The sequence below is a fragment of the Thermobia domestica genome, chromosome 18 (genome assembly GCF_964235325.1).
Source record: "Thermobia domestica chromosome 18, izTheDome1.hap1.1, whole genome shotgun sequence".
NCBI lineage: Eukaryota > Metazoa > Arthropoda > Insecta > Zygentoma > Lepismatidae > Thermobia > Thermobia domestica.
In genome coordinates, this window is record NC_137471.1 from 17,972,385 (window position 1) to 17,989,395 (window position 17,011).

Below are 17,011 nucleotides of genomic sequence, written 5' to 3' on the forward strand. Positions count from 1 at the left end.
AAAATTGCTCTTCGTCATTTATTTTGGCTTTCAGCGCCTGATAACAGCACTCATTTACATATCAGCCCAAGTCATTTGATTTCCAGTTCTACAATCTGGCTGACGCAAGGATCTACAAACCTTTTTTCAGCTGATACAGACTCCCTCAGGTTCGATCTTGCTTCCGAATTTTTGGAGTTACTAATTCCAGTAACCAGTGGCGTATTTAGGCTTAAGCCCCCCAAAAACTTACTATAGTAAAGTATATGAAATATCTTGCTGAATTTTCACATTTTCAAGCAAAACTCCCCCGAAAGTTAGCAAAGCCCCTCCCGAAACAAAATCGTAAATACGCCACTGCCAGTAACGTATGGAATTCTGAATAGTCCATTTTGTAGATTTTTTTAAAGGAATTAGGATCTTCTGCAAGTACTTAATTATCCACCACTGAAAATACAATGCTTTCCTGTGCATTATTGCGGCGAAGAATTCACTTCCTGACAAAGCTTTTTTTTTTTTTTTTGGTGGTGGTGGTGGTTGGGATTTCGTGCCAACAACAGAGAGATATCGTTGCAATGGTTATTTCAACCTCTTTGGATGAATTCATATTGCGAAATAGAAACATGATAATATTTACGATTACGACAGCTGGTTGCCCTGTACGTAACACATTCTTCAAGTGTTTTTCGTCTGTTTAATACAACGGCCATAGGAGGCTCTGTTGGTAAGACCTACCCAAGGATGTTATAAAATAGAGGATCTGCAGATACGTATCTTCTTCCTATGAACCTCAGTGAAGCCAAAAAAACAACCGAGCATCGTGTGAACCGGCACGTCTGATTGGCTGCTGTCGCTCACGCCATGATTGTTGGCTCGAAACATTGCGCTCTTAGTGGCGCGGAGCGGGCAGAGTAGGTGTGGCGAAACTGTGACGTATGGCTTCACGATTTTATTGTATGGACAGATACTCTATTTTATAACATCCTTGGACCTACTTAATTTGAGGGATCGTCTGAGACCTCTAGATCACTCCAGGATAAAAGAAATTGCATGGAATTTTGAGTTAAGCAACACTGTCAAGTTGTAACCTGGGTTGAGACCTTAGTTCAGGTCCGTGTGAGGCGGGCTTAAGGAAAATCAAAGATATCAAGCAGGGCCTAGAGCTGAATGGTATTCAAGAGATTATGGCGTATGCTGATGATGTAATTCTGATAGGAGATGATAGGACAACAATAGAAAGAAATGCAGAGACTATATTAAATGCTTGCAGCAGCAGAAGTAAATGCAGAAAAAAGTAAACACATGGAAGTTCACTGGGATCGTAATACTGCAAATTATAGATGCGTCAAAGTATCAAACAATATTTTCGATAAAGTGGATACTTTCTTGTATCTAGGATCAATATTAACAAATCAAGATCATATCCACTAAGAAATTAAATATCGACTGAAAGCAGGGAATTCGTATTATTATTCAGTTCGAAATCTTTTGTCGTCGCGAATTCTGTCGAAGAATTTTAAGCTTAAAATACATAGAACGATAATCATGCCTGTTGTTCTGTATAGCTGCGAAACATAGTCACTTACATTTAAGGGAAGAACGCAAACTGAAAGTATTTGAGAATAAAATCCAGAAACGAATATTCGGACCGAAGAGGAACGGCAATCGAGTATGGCGGAAACTTCATAAGGAGGAACTGCATAACTTACACCCTTTACCAAACATTGTTGGAGTCATCAAGGAGGCTCAGGTGGGCAGGTCATGTAGCCAGAATGAAAGAAAGTAGGAACGCTTTCAAAGTTTTGACTGGAAATCCAATCGGAAAACGTCCATTGGGAAGAACTAGACACAGATGGAAGGACAATATTAAGATGAATCTCGCAGAAATAGGAATACAAAGTAGAAACTGGATTCAGTGACGACGCCAGCTGTAAGTTCCTAAAGGGGCAAAGGAGGGGCAGATACATTTTCGGGGGGGCGGCTATTTTCCACACCAAAAATGACATTTATTATGTATGACTTACTTTACACTGTGTATTTCGCGTTTGCTACAAGTAACAAAATCGTCTAGTACTATATGTGACGTATATATATATATATATATATATATATATATATATAATTTACAAGGGGCTGCTGAAAATCTCGTACTCCAATCCGGAAGGAGTTTAGGTACTAGATAGAATGATGAAACTGTAGCATGAGTTTTGAAAACTGAGTTTTGAAAAGCATGTTTTCAACAAATTTTCATATTAATAATGAAATTCTTATTGCTTTCTCAGGCCTCTGAAGTGATTATGTGTGCCCAAACAGCAAATTTCACGAATATCCAGATCACAACTATTATAACATTTTTGTTCCACCAAGGATAGTCACCAAAGTAAATTAATGAGAAAATCAGTGAAACACTACGGCACTCTCCACCATTATATACAGTGGTGTAGAAATGATGGCTTAGTTCAAACGTGGCGGTTTCTCAACAAATTATGCTTTACATCCAGTGACTGTTCCCGAAATCATGGATGCAATTTGTGACATTATTCTTGAAAATTGCAGCATTTCAGCCAGTGGTAGATATTACCTGGGGCCGGGGTTCCTACACCACCCCAGTTTTTGACTGACGAAAAAAAATTAAGCTATTATTTATACACTTTTTAAAGTGTATAGTCTACTCACGATATACTTATTATAGTCTGAAGTCTGGCTGCAACCCCCTTTCCCAGTTTTTACCATCTCAATAAAACTTGTGTCAGAGATTGTGGGCATTTCTTTGGAACGCGTCGGTAGTATAATTCAGAATGGCTTGGGTATGCGCAAGTTCTTGACACAATGGGTTCCCAAAAAATCTGTCAGGAGAATAAAAGAGTGACGGCATTAAGAGAAGTCTTCTTCCAATTTGAATGTAATGCTGATCATTTCGCTCACGAATAGTAACCATGAACGAAATATGGTTGAAACACCATGATCCTGAAACGAAACAACAGTCAATGGAGTAGTAGCACTCATCTCTCCCTCGCCCCAAGAACTTCAAGACACAGAAGTAGGTTGAAAAACTGTTTGCAACATTCTTCTGGGATAAGTATGGAGTCGTATTCATAGACTACATCTGCAACGGTCAGATAGTTAATTCAGAATCTCTACATTACTCACAAAACTGAAAGAAAAATTCAAAGTTCAACACCGCGGAAAATGAAAAGAAAGGAATTGTGTTCCTTTAAGAGAATACACCTGTCCATCGAACCCCTGCGAACACAATTAGCATTGCATAATCTAGGATTTCAATGTCTAGATCATCATCCTTATTCCCCAGATTTAGATCCGTTTAACTATTGCCTGTATTTATTTCCCAAACTTAGATCTGATTGAACTTTAGATCTGATAAGGGTAGTGTTACGAACAGTGGTGCGAGGAGGTCTCCAGATTTTTTTAACTTCTGCAAAACTGGAACACTGTACAAGGTAGTATATTGACTCTCGGGGGAAGTGTAGAAGAAGTAAAACTTCACCATTCCACGTGCACTCCTGGGTTGGGCTACGAATTTTTCAGCAGCTCCACGTACATTTCTAGTCAATATGTTAGACGTCATGTCAGTACTTTGAAACAAAATAAGTAAGGGAGCATTAGTACATACCAATTACTAACTAAAGATCAATACTCTGACAATACGTTTTATTGGGAGCTAAATAAATAATCGATTTAATTCCATACATTTTTATTATTATTATCATTTGCAGGAAGGGAAAACACAACTTTTTTCCCTTCAAAAAATTAAGCCATGGTAGTCGCGAATTAAGCTGTTATAAGACCATCCTCCGAATATTAAAAGCCGAGAATAATGTTTCAGGAAATAGAAGTATAGAACCTTTAAATAAAACAAAATATGAAACTGAAAACTTCAAAACTGGATAAATACAAACAAGCTATGTAATTGGTTTTACCTTTCTTTTGTTTCCAATCAAAGTTGATCCAATGAGAAGAAAACGAGTCGACCAAATCTACTATTGCTCGCTAGGCACAATAATTAAAATTCATAAGAAAGAACTGTAACTAAAATTTACCGGAAAAGGCGCTAAATTAGAAAACAGAAATATGCGTGCATACCCAGACGCTCAAAGAAGAAACCTTGAGGACTAATCTGCCACATAGTAAATGTATAGATAGTATGATCTGACAATGAGATTGGTTATGATACTGATATAAAATACTATATGTAGAATGTTATATGATTGTAGGAGTCTAGGGGGGGGGGCAGTCTGGATGGCAGTCAGGGGGGCAGGAGTAGCCACCAGGGGGGCGCTCGCCCCCCTTGCCCCCCCTCTGGCGTCGTCACTGACTGGATTCAATTGGGTAAGGACAGAAGTCATTGGAGAGATTCTATGAACGTGGCATAGAACCTTCCTTTTCTATAGGCTATAGAGGTTGTTTGTTCTTTTACGGTAAAAAATATTTTGTGTAATATAACGGAAATTCAGAAGGTCTGTTTTGTCTGTATGTAGATAGATAAAACAGAGCACAACTGATATGTATGCACAGAAAACATATCCTTGCGATACAACTTGATGGAGAAATGATTCCAATAAATTCTTTTAAATTGGAAGCATTTCATATGTCAATGAAATATTTAAAAAATCCGTGTTAGTGATTAGTATTTGGAAAAGACGAAATTGTTGGGTTAAGTTCTGACCTGTTTAGCCCCTACTCTACGATTTCGAATATGTTATTATTCCCCTTATTTACCTTCATTTTTAATATTCCCACAGAAACATCAGTTTGCGTGTCTTTTAACTCCTCTCATTTCCATACCTTCATTCTCACCATCGTGATTAATCCAATTGGGTAGAAAATCGTGATTAACTAAGCAAACTCATCACCATCGCAACGCTGAACACGTATTTCAGACTTTGACCGTTTCTGATTTTGAAAACGCTCCTAAGCTTGTGGGATTTCATTCATCACCCATCATCACCGTCTCCTTTAGCCTAAACGGCATAACCATGGGACGTAAAAACCGTTCCTGTGTACACTATAATCATTACTCGGCATCTTGTATATCACATCGTCATTAACAAATCGCATTAATAACTTTCTTTAAGTAATAAGTAAAAACGTGTAATGATTCTTATTGAAAAACTTGTGTTGTGAGAGGAGCGAGCAAGAAAATTTCTAACAAGTGTATTTCTTTGCAAACTGACAACAATATTGATTTAATTGGGCGCCAATTCTTTTACGGGGCGCCGTGTTGTCTTTTCCGACACTTTTCTTTCTTCTTGCTCCTTCGGCGCCTCCTTGCTATCGGCGCCCTGGGCGACCGTCTTGTTTGTCCCCCTCCCCCTAGCTACGGCTCTGCAGATAGATCACGGCCGCTCCATTATAAGTTTGCACCAAAGAGGAACAACGAGCAGTGTTCCGCTTTTTGTTGTCGGAAGGTGTATCAGAGGCCGCAATCCATCAAAGACTTGGAGCCGCGGTGGCTCAGTGGTAGAGCGTTCACCTCTGGTACTTGGGGTCCTGGGTTGAAATCCTGCTTTGTGGTGGACAAACACCGTGTGCGTGAGTTTTCTTGGGGTTCTCCCGTTTCCTCCCACTTTCTTCATTTCACCATTTCATTCATCTCTCATCATGACCGTCTCCTTTAGCCTAACCGGCATAACTATGGGACGTAAAACTCAAAAATTTCATTTCACTTTTTCCATCAAAGATTTTCGGCACAATACGGAAACTGTCTTGCGGCAATGGATTTCCTGTTTCGACGAACATGGCCGACTGTCCACTTGTGCGATAATTTCGTAGCTTAAGGCATTCGGTGAAACAGACAGGAACTATTACAAGCCTTCCTGGTGTAGTGGCTAGCACGCGCGCTTTTGGTGATCGATTTCCAGTGAGAGAGTTTTACAAAAAATAATAAAAATAATAATAATGATAAATAAAATAATGAAATATTGTTGTTTGTTTTCTTGTATGATGTTCCCTTTCCTTGAGATTACATGCTATGCTGAATGTATCATTGACTAGTGACACCGAACCTACTGGGCCCGTATGGGCTCGTCATCAACAGTCACTGATACAATCACCAAGCCAATCATCTACGGAAAATAGAACTCAAATTTGGCCCGAAATATAAAGCTTCCAAACTCTGTTCCATCTCAACTCGCAGCCCGATTTCCAGGCCTGCAGTTCATCATTCACATCCCATCCGGAAATAGGTTGTGAACCACGACTACAGACACAGGACACCGACCCCCGAGTGGAGCTGGTACTGAGCACCAAGAAGATCTTGATGTTGTCTGTGAAAGCCCTATCTGAATTTTTAAAAAAAAAAAATCTTGAAAACAGAATTTTGTAATTAAAAAAAAAAAAATCCAAACTAAGATTTTGATAAAAATCGATGAAATGAGAAATTTCTACAGATTCGGTTGTTTTCAACTCGGTCACACTAAGGAAAGTCTCTTCCCTGAATTTCACAGCTATTTCATTTCCCCAGTAAACTTATTCTGCACATACTGTTCTTGTTTTTATCATGCTTCGCATGCATACCAAAAACATCGACTACGTATTTTTACTATTTCTCAAAATTACAAGCTAGTTAGATTTCGTATTCGAAAAGAAAGATGCATTCACGGCTAGTATGTTTTATTTTCTTTCAAAATATTCATGAATGTAGCACAAAATATTCGTTAACAGAAAAAATAGTTACATTGCACTGACATACCCATCTGAATAAAATTTAATAAAATCGATTTCTATACTTTCAAAGCCAAAAACATTATTTACTTTTGTTTATATTCTCGAAATATTCATATTCTTTGATATTCATTGAATATTCTTGCCTTCTAGAGCATTTCCATGGTATCGACACGCAAAACAAACAAAAGAGTACAACAGAAAATACAAAACACTACTGAAAATAATAAATTCACTGCCTACAGATTGTGGTTAGCTTTATTTGCCCTTTGTTTACTTATATTCCTTGGTGCTTACACTCTTCTGTGCATCGAGATTGTGGCCGGCGTAGAGGATTTACGCTCTTCGCGACCTCTTGTCAGCTCGGACCCACATGACAATCTAGCACAGGCAAGACATGCATATAAAAATCGACATACTTAAATCTAAAGCCCTAATCTAACTAAACTAACTTAACCTAAACAAGTATATATTTATATTAAAAAAAAAAAATCACACATATATTTCCTAAAGCACCATACTTAACTTGCATTTATATTTTATTTTCGCTACCACACTTCTACCGAAGACGCAGTGGTTAGTTTTGCATTAGTGTCGTTCAGAATATATTCAATTTCTTAAAAAGAAGGAAAAATATTTACTAATAATTATCAACATTGCATTTTATAACTTGATGGGTATCAGTTTTCTAAAATAGTACGTAGGTTTAACCTATTGATGAACGTTTTCGATTATCGGTACGCAAGATGCATGTACCCTTGCACTAAACAATAGCCGTGAAACTGACACTTGTTTACATCTTTAACATTCATAATCATTCTACGTCAAACCAAAGAAAACATGCCAAAATGAATAAAGGTTGAATTTTTGCGCAGAATTACCGAAAATGAATAATTTCTAGATTTTGGGGAATCTAAAACATCCTTCATCACTGGGGAAAATGTGTGTGTGGAACACACATTTTCTTGAGATTACGACAATCGCTCTGTGCTGAGATTCTAGCTTTCTTTCCCCCCCATCGAATGAAAACACGATGTCACATTGCCTAAATCTACATGCGTGCGGCGTTGAGGGAAACTTTACGAATTTAGTGCTTCATATTACAAGTATTACACAAACACCAGAAAATATATTCACTCATGATAGTTTGCCAGAACAAGGAAAATTTTGAAGCCAAATACCTGAGTTTCACTTTCACTGTTCCTTACTTACTTGACATCCTCTTCTTACACCGAGATTAAACGGATATGTTAAACAACAAAAGTCCTGATAACTTCCACCCGAGGTTCCTGGGAAACTCGTGATACGTGGTCTCAAAAATAAGTTTTGGAAAACTCCTTCAGCACCTTTCCAGAAAAGCCGTCGAGCGTGGCTTGACTTCTTCTTCCTCGGGTCTGCACCACTACTCAATATTCTTTCTCTCTCTTCCACCGTCTCCTCTTTCTTCTCTTAGGTTCTCTGGTTGACCGAGAACGCAAAATTTGCTAAGGAGCTCATTCCATACCACTGGATAGCTACAGGCTAGTATCCGTTGTGTTATGCGAAATTACTTCACAATTGTCTTATTTCCGGATTAACAATTTGTTGAAACACCAAACATCGTATAGTTATCTCTTCCAATATTCGCCAAAACGAAGAATTTGACACAATTTTCACGTGATTACAAATTATTCCACTTTTTCGCAGACGCTAAATACTGCACGTCTGACTCTTGAAATGGCTGACGCCGTAAGACCAAGAGTTACGAGAAGATGATCCCCAATTGGAAGATAATTATGACGTAATCATAGGATGATAGGCTTCTGAGTGAAGATCAAAGAGAACCGAAATCTCAGCCGCAGCTGTGATTGTGGATTAGCCAATCAGATAATTTTACTTCGAAACAAAGAGATGCACCAAGAAGAAATTATGGCTGACTTTATTAATTTGGAATTTTGATGAAGATTTTACGAAATAAAATTTTTAGCTTTCTTGTGAAGATTCCCTATGCCGAAATATGAATAGAAACGAACTGAAAACCATTGAAAAAGTCGAAATACACACTTATTTGTCTAAAATAATAATATATTCATGGATAAATGCGTAAAATATATAAAATATAATTAATAATCATGTAATCTTCATCTAACATATCGAAACGCTCTGTTTTACAAAATTTACGCAAAATTCTCAACCTACGGTTTGCTCTACTATAAAACAAAAGTTTCTATTAACATTCTAAATAAATTTTAAAATTTCTCTACCAACATACAAGGTGCTCAAAAGCATCGGGCCATGTTACATTATGCTGAGCATAAGGTAACATCCTCCGGGAGCTTCGGAGAAAAAAAAAAAATCTGAACTTATGAGTTCTTCTTAAGTTGTTTTTTTTTTTTTTTTTTTGTTACTACTAAATTACTAGAGACTATACAAGATAAAACATCTTTTTTTTTTTTTTTTCAATTCTAATTACAACTATACATTCTAATCAAGCTTAACCTAACCTTAACCTATAAACTAAGTTTTCTTTTTCTTTTTTTTTTTTTTTTTTTTTTTTTTTTCATCCTTCTAATAATTCCTTTCTTTTCTCTTCTGAGCAGCGAAACAGTTTCAGATTGTCAAAACTCTGAACTCCTATGTTTTCTCCCTTCAGAGTCTGCAATCTCGCCGAATTTCGAGATAGAGATACCACTTGGTAAGGTCCGACGTATGTGTGCATAAATTTTGCAAACACCTTTTTGGGTATTGACGATATATGGTGAGTTTTCACCATCACCAAAGAACCTTCTGTAACGATGTCTTGCTGTTTCCGCAGCTTTCTTTCCTTCTTCGGTTCTGCTGCCGGAACAGAAACTACAAATTTCTTGTCTTCATTTACTTGCACCGTCTCTTTGGGCCAGATAAAGTTTTCCTTGAAGCTCTTGGATGCTGAATACGTTAAGAAACGCTCCGCTGGAGTACATCCGAGAGCATCACACCAAGAGTGATTACACAAATCTTGGGCTGCTTTTAGAAAATTACTCCATTTGGACTGGTTGTCACTGCAATACAGGCGGAGAATGCGATGAAGGTCACGATGTCTGCGTTCGATAATGCCATGTGAAGCCGGATGGTATGGCGTGGTAAGTATATGTTTTATCCGGTGTTTTTGACAAAACTCTTTCCAGAAGCGCGACAAGAACTGCGGACCTTGGTCACTCACCAAATACTTCGGGTATGGTAGCTGATAATAATATCTCTTTTCAAGGACCGCCACAATCTCTCTTGTGTGTGCCGTCCGAAGAGGGAAGAAACACACAAAACGACTGTAGACGTCCAGGATGGACAAGATATATTTATATCCTTGGCTCTTAGGAAGAGGCCCGACCAGGTCGAGGCATTGCTTCTCAAAGGAAGAAGACGCCTCAACATGACAGGGCTCCTTTCTAATCACCCTGTAGGAGTATTTGGTTCGTGCACAAAGAAGGCACTCTTGAATATACTTTGTAAAAGTCTCACGCATACCTCTCCAATGAAACATGGCCTTAGCGAACGACAGACATCGCTTCACTCCAAAATGGCCTTTGTTGTGAATTGCCGAAACAATATTTTTCACTGAGCTGGAAGGAATGACCAGCAACCAAACAGAATTTTGAGAATTTCTGACGTAAACTAAATTATTCTCCACACGTACCCTAGTATTGTTTTGACAACCCTTCCAAATGGTATGTAATTTTCTACAATACGGATCTTTCCGCTGTTCTCGCTTCAGTTCCGTGACATTCAAGAAGTCCGTGTCCTCCGCGGTCAAGAAATTTACAAAATGATCCTCTTCTGCCTGAGGAATCTCTGGAGGATAGCGACTCAACAGGTCTGCAATTTCATTGTCCGTGCCTTTTATGTGAATGAACTGAAGATCAAAGCGTTGCAGTTTAAGCAGAAGACGAGTTGTTCGAGCATCAAGATTTCTCAAACTGAAAGCATATGTGACTGCAGCATTGTCACAGTGGACCGTAGTCCGGCGACCTAATATGAAGTACGAAAATTTTTCGCAAAGAAAAAGAACTGCAGCTAATTCTAACTGGAACACTGACAACGAGGCCTCATGCGGTTTTATTCGCCGACTCGCATACGCAATAACCTCCGGATCATCCTGTCCCGGGGGATATTGCGCCACATAGCCGGCCAACGACTCCGCAGATGCATCGCTGTACAAATGAAAATCAAGATTGAAGTCCGGTTGAGCAAGTGCGGGAGGACTACTTAAAAGTTCTCTCAACTGATCGAATTTTTCCAGTAACTCCGGAGAGTATTCAATCTTTCGGTCCTTTTTCAGAAGATCATAAAATGGAGCTGTTAACCCCGCAAAGTCAGGAAAATGTCGCTTTCGCCATCCCACGAGACCAAGAAATCTTCGTAAAGCTTTCTTAGTCCGCGGCAGAGGAAAGTGACGGATGGCCTCGTTACTTTTGGGATTAATTTTGACTGAAGATCCTGAAATTATGTGGCCAAGAAAAGGAATTTGTGATTGAAGGAAATTACACTTTTGAAAATTGAGCGAAAGATTTGCCGAACGAAGAGTTTCAAAGACCTTTTCCAAATGCTGAAAGTGTTCGTCAATAGATGATGAAAAACAAAGGACGTCATCAAGGTACACAATAAGAAAGTTTTTGAAAGGTTCTAAGCCGAAAAAAATATGCATGATTGATTGGAAAACTGCTGGAGATGACTTCAAACCCATGGTTAGACGTGTCATTTGATACTGACGACCTTTGTAAATGAAGCTGACGTATTTGTAAGAGTCTGGATGGATCGGGACACTGTGATAGGACTGCGTACAGTCCAATGAGGTAAAAATGGTTGCACCACTGACTCGTGCGATTAGATCAGAGATCGGTTCGACTTGAATCTTTGGTGCAATCACACGCTCATTGATACCACGCAAATCGACTACAGGCCTTAGCTCTCCAGACGCCTTACGCACAATATGTACCGGACATCTGTAAGGTGAAGGACCTTCTATGATGATTCCGAGTTTCAACCATTTGTCCAGCACTTGCTCGAATTCTTTCTGGAGGTGAACAGGTACAGGATACAACTTTCCTACCACGGGAACGTCGTCTGAAAGCTGTATTCTATACGGCTCAACCTTCACGACTCTGGGATTCTCTGTAAAAAGACAACGAAATCTGATCAACAAAGAAAATAAACGATTCCTAGAATCCGAATCCAAATCAGTTCTCTGCGAAACAAAATTTTGAATATCTTCTTTCGAAATAGCTGGTTGGTACAAAGAGTCTTCCCCTTCATCTGATAATACTTCCGCAACTGTGACTCGACAACAATGCTGCTTTTCCATGTTGATGGAGATGGTCTGACCAGAATCAGTCTCAAGAGAGACTTCTTTCGTCTTACAATTTAGAAGAACATTATAACGAATGAAAAAGGGGAAACCTAGAATACAATCTGTTTTCAATTTGTGAATCACATATACCGGAACCTCGAAAACGTAACCTTGAATTGTGAAATTTAGAATCTGAAAACCCTTGACTTGAAAAGATTCGTCTCCTGCGAAACCTCGTAATGATATGTTGGATTTTGGACGAAGTTTAGCTGACGGATAAATCTCCTTGATCCTCCTCCAAACGTCTCCAGACAACAAATTCGTATCCGCTCCAGAATCCAGAACGCAAACTAGAGTTAAACTTCCAACTGAACAACTTAACGTGGGCGAAGGATAAGTTAAAAGGATACCTTTTCCCGCACTGGAGTCACACTCCTTCTCGTCGATCACGAAACGAATCGAGAACAGAGGCGTGCCCAATTTTGTTTCCCGATTTTCGGAATCTGCCAAAACATTGAATTTCGAATTTAGAAGGTTAGTATCAAAATCGAACGAGGTTGGTTCCAAATTGGAATTTTGACTACTCGCTAACCGATCTTGTTCTTTCTGGGGAGTTGAGGAATCCACATCGCAGTCCACACTCTCCCCTAATGAGGGCTGCGGTATGCATTTCCCAAACTATTCCCGTTCGTTTCTGGTGGCTGAGCCATCGTCGGTACGAATGACGTGTATTGCGGAGGCCATCCAGTAGACATCGCCATGTTCACTCCTGGGGAAGAAGTGGACGTGGGAGCCGCCACTCCCCCTCCAGGAAGTAAATTCGGCGCGTATCCCGGATAGGCTTGCGCTCCTGCTGAGGTCATCGCGTTCGGCGCGCATGTCTGAGATGTACCCCGAGGATACCCATAACTCATCGCTGCTGGATAGTAGCGTTGGTTGTACCCATACGGAGCATTCCGATTTCCATTACTCTCTCTTACCCAATTCGATCTTCCTTGATTGGGCCATGGTCTTCGAGACTGGAAGTTCCTTCTTCGACCCCGGTTTCCGGAAAATCGGTCATCTCCTTTGCCATTGGAATTTCCTTCCTTCCTCTTGCTTTCGTCTTCCTCCGTCTGAGACGAAGTATCTTTGGTGGCTTGTTTCCCTAACTTTTCTGTCTTTTTGACGACTTTCGCCTGACGTACCTGAAAGCGTCTAAACTTCTTGTCCGTGACCGGTTCACTAGGCTCTGGATGTCCCTCTATTTCAGCTATTTTCACCATAAGGTGTTGAATGTTCTTTGGCTCAACAGCTCTCAACAACTTGGCGTCACCAGCTGGTAAGCAATCCAAGACTATCTCTATCAGTTCACTTTCATCCGGGTGTTGTGCCACCGCATAATATTCTGCCACTATTTTCCACGCAAAGTCCGTTAATCGGCTGTACTTTGCTCGATCGTATTTCATTCCCTGAATGAACTTCTTTTGCAACCTTTCCATTCTCGCTGAAAAATAGTGTTCTCGGAACAGACGCACAAAATCCGCGTAACTATTTATGTCTTGACATACAGTCTGGAACCATGTCTTGGCCCCAGCTGTTAAGCAACAAGGTACCAAGGTTAGACGTTCGTGTTCAGATGCCGAAATTACCTTGAACGTTTGTTCCAAATTTTCTAGAAATGTTCTAGCCAAACCGTATTCACCAGAAAATGTAGGTAAGTGATTTAATTCAGAGAGTCTTAAATTTAGAGTTCGCTTACCAAAGCCTTCCTCGCTTCTACTGGGGTTCACGGGAGAATTGTGGCCAACCACGGGGCTCTTTGCACCCAATTGATTTTGACCGAAAATGGAATAGTGTTGGTAATTTTGTCCAGAAATTAAGTTGTCTGGCATTGATACCACCGCGTGACCACATATTCCCTCCTGAACTCCAGCACACGAAGGAGTCATGTCTGCTACACTACTAGAGGACACCACATGGTTCAACCGACAACTAGGATTGGAAAATCCTGACACCTGAGGCGAAACTAACAACGGATTCGACCTCCTGGACAACGCCTGACTACCTATTGTCTCAACACCGGACATATGTGACTTGTTTAAATTCAATGTACGTGAAGATAATTCAAAGGGAAGGACATTTGTGCCGTGAATGTTGGTCGGCTGACAGACAGAGACAGTCACCGTGGGAATAGTACGAGTCTCCCCAACTGAAGAGACCGGTACATCCACTTGGATGTCTGACTCGGTCCCGTCAGACTCGATTCCATCACCGACAACAAAGTCTCGCGCTCGCTTACGACCACACCGTTTATCTTTTCTTTGGTTTGTTTTTCCCTCTAACGTCTGAATCCTGGCTTCAAGTGCCTGACACGACCTTTGGGTACTGAGTTCGAGATGTGAGAACTCCTTTGTCAAGTCGTCACATCGTCGATTCTGCGCTTCAACCGATAACCGGAGACCCTCCTCAACGGCATCTACCCGCGCGTCTATTTTATTCTGATAATTCCCAACAGAGGTATATAAGTCGCGAACTTCCGACCTAACCGCCTCTACGTCTTCGTTCACATGGGCTACTTTTTCATTGATCGTTTGTAACAATTCAAATTTTACATTATCGAATTTCTCATTCATAACCTGGAATTTACTGTCAACCTGATTGCTCATCGCCTGGAATTTATTGTCTACTTTTTCAAATTTTTCGTTTAGGGTTAATGTTAAAGTTTGACTGAAGCGTTCCATCATGGCCGCAAAGTCCGTTAGTTGCACATTCGAACCGGAAGCTACGTTTCCTCGACTTCCTTCCTCTTTATCAGAATTGTTCGGACTACCACGCGTTCCACGTTCGCCTTCATCACTTTCAGTTTCCGAAGATTTCGGCAGTGGCAACACTGTCGCCTGTTTCGCCAGGCAGGGCTTACATAGCCACGGCTCACTACTTTTGTCTAACTCCTGTACTTGTTCCTCGGACAAACCATAACATTGGGCATGTACCCATCTAAAACAGCTGTCACAATAAACACTAAACCCAGCAATTTCGTCTGAACAGCATATATATTCACTCGGATGCCGAGATTCGTTACTTGATCTGCTACCCACAGACATTTCCACTTTCATTGAGTTTGTTTCCCACAACATCACGCACATATAGATTCAGAAGTGACCATGTTTCATTCAATGTAGCGATTGTCGTAATTATCCCCATTACAAATATTCTGCTGTGACTGTTTGCTTTCCTTAGCGCTCGCGTAGGATTGAAACAACAGAAATCCTGGCTGGGTCGCCATTTTTACAAAAAATAATAAAAATAATAATAATGATAAATAAAATAATGAAATATTGTTGTTTGTTTTCTTGTATGATGTTCCCTTTCCTTGAGATTACATGCTATGCTGAATGTATCATTGACTAGTGACACCGAACCTACTGGGCCCGTATGGGCTCGTCATCAACAGTCACTGATACAATCACCAAGCCAATCATCTACGGAAAATAGAACTCAAATTTGGCCCGAAATATAAAGCTTCCAAACTCTGTTCCATCTCAACTCGCAGCCCGATTTCCAGGCCTGCAGTTCATCATTCACATCCCATCCGGAAATAGGTTGTGAACCACGACTACAGACACAGGACACCGACCCCCGAGTGGAGCTGGTACTGAGCACCAAGAAGATCTTGATGTTGTCTGTGAAAGCCCTATCTGAATTTTTAAAAAAAAAAAATCTTGAAAACAGAATTTTGTAATTAAAAAAAAAAAATCCAAACTAAGATTTTGATAAAAATCGATGAAATGAGAAATTTCTACAGATTCGGTTGTTTTCAACTCGGTCACACTAAGGAAAGTCTCTTCCCTGAATTTCACAGCTATTTCATTTCCCCAGTAAACTTATTCTGCACATACTGTTCTTGTTTTTATCATGCTTCGCATGCATACCAAAAACATCGACTACGTATTTTTACTATTTCTCAAAATTACAAGCTAGTTAGATTTCGTATTCGAAAAGAAAGATGCATTCACGGCTAGTATGTTTTATTTTCTTTCAAAATATTCATGAATGTAGCACAAAATATTCGTTAACAGAAAAAATAGTTACATTGCACTGACATACCCATCTGAATAAAATTTAATAAAATCGATTTCTATACTTTCAAAGCCAAAAACATTATTTACTTTTGTTTATATTCTCGAAATATTCATATTCTTTGATATTCATTGAATATTCTTGCCTTCTAGAGCATTTCCATGGTATCGACACGCAAAACAAACAAAAGAGTACAACAGAAAATACAAAACACTACTGAAAATAATAAATTCACTGCCTACAGATTGTGGTTAGCTTTATTTGCCCTTTGTTTACTTATATTCCTTGGTGCTTACACTCTTCTGTGCATCGAGATTGTGGCCGGCGTAGAGGATTTACGCTCTTCGCGACCTCTTGTCAGCTCGGACCCACATGACAATCTAGCACAGGCAAGACATGCATATAAAAATCGACATACTTAAATCTAAAGCCCTAATCTAACTAAACTAACTTAACCTAAACAAGTATATATTTATATTAAAAAAAAAAAATCACACATATATTTCCTAAAGCACCATACTTAACTTGCATTTATATTTTATTTTCGCTACCACACTTCTACCGAAGACGCAGTGGTTAGTTTTGCATTAGTGTCGTTCAGAATATATTCAATTTCTTAAAAAGAAGGAAAAATATTTACTAATAATTATCAACATTGCATTTTATAACTTGATGGGTATCAGTTTTCTAAAATAGTACGTAGGTTTAACCTATTGATGAACGTTTTCGATTATCGGTACGCAAGATGCATGTACCCTTGCACTAAACAATAGCCGTGAAACTGACACTTGTTTACATCTTTAACATTCATAATCATTCTACGTCAAACCAAAGAAAACATGCCAAAATGAATAAAGGTTGAATTTTTGCGCAGAATTACCGAAAATGAATAATTTCTAGATTTTGGGGAATCTAAAACATCCTTCATCACTGGGGAAAATGTGTGTGTGGAACACACATTTTCTTGAGATTACGACAATCGCTCTG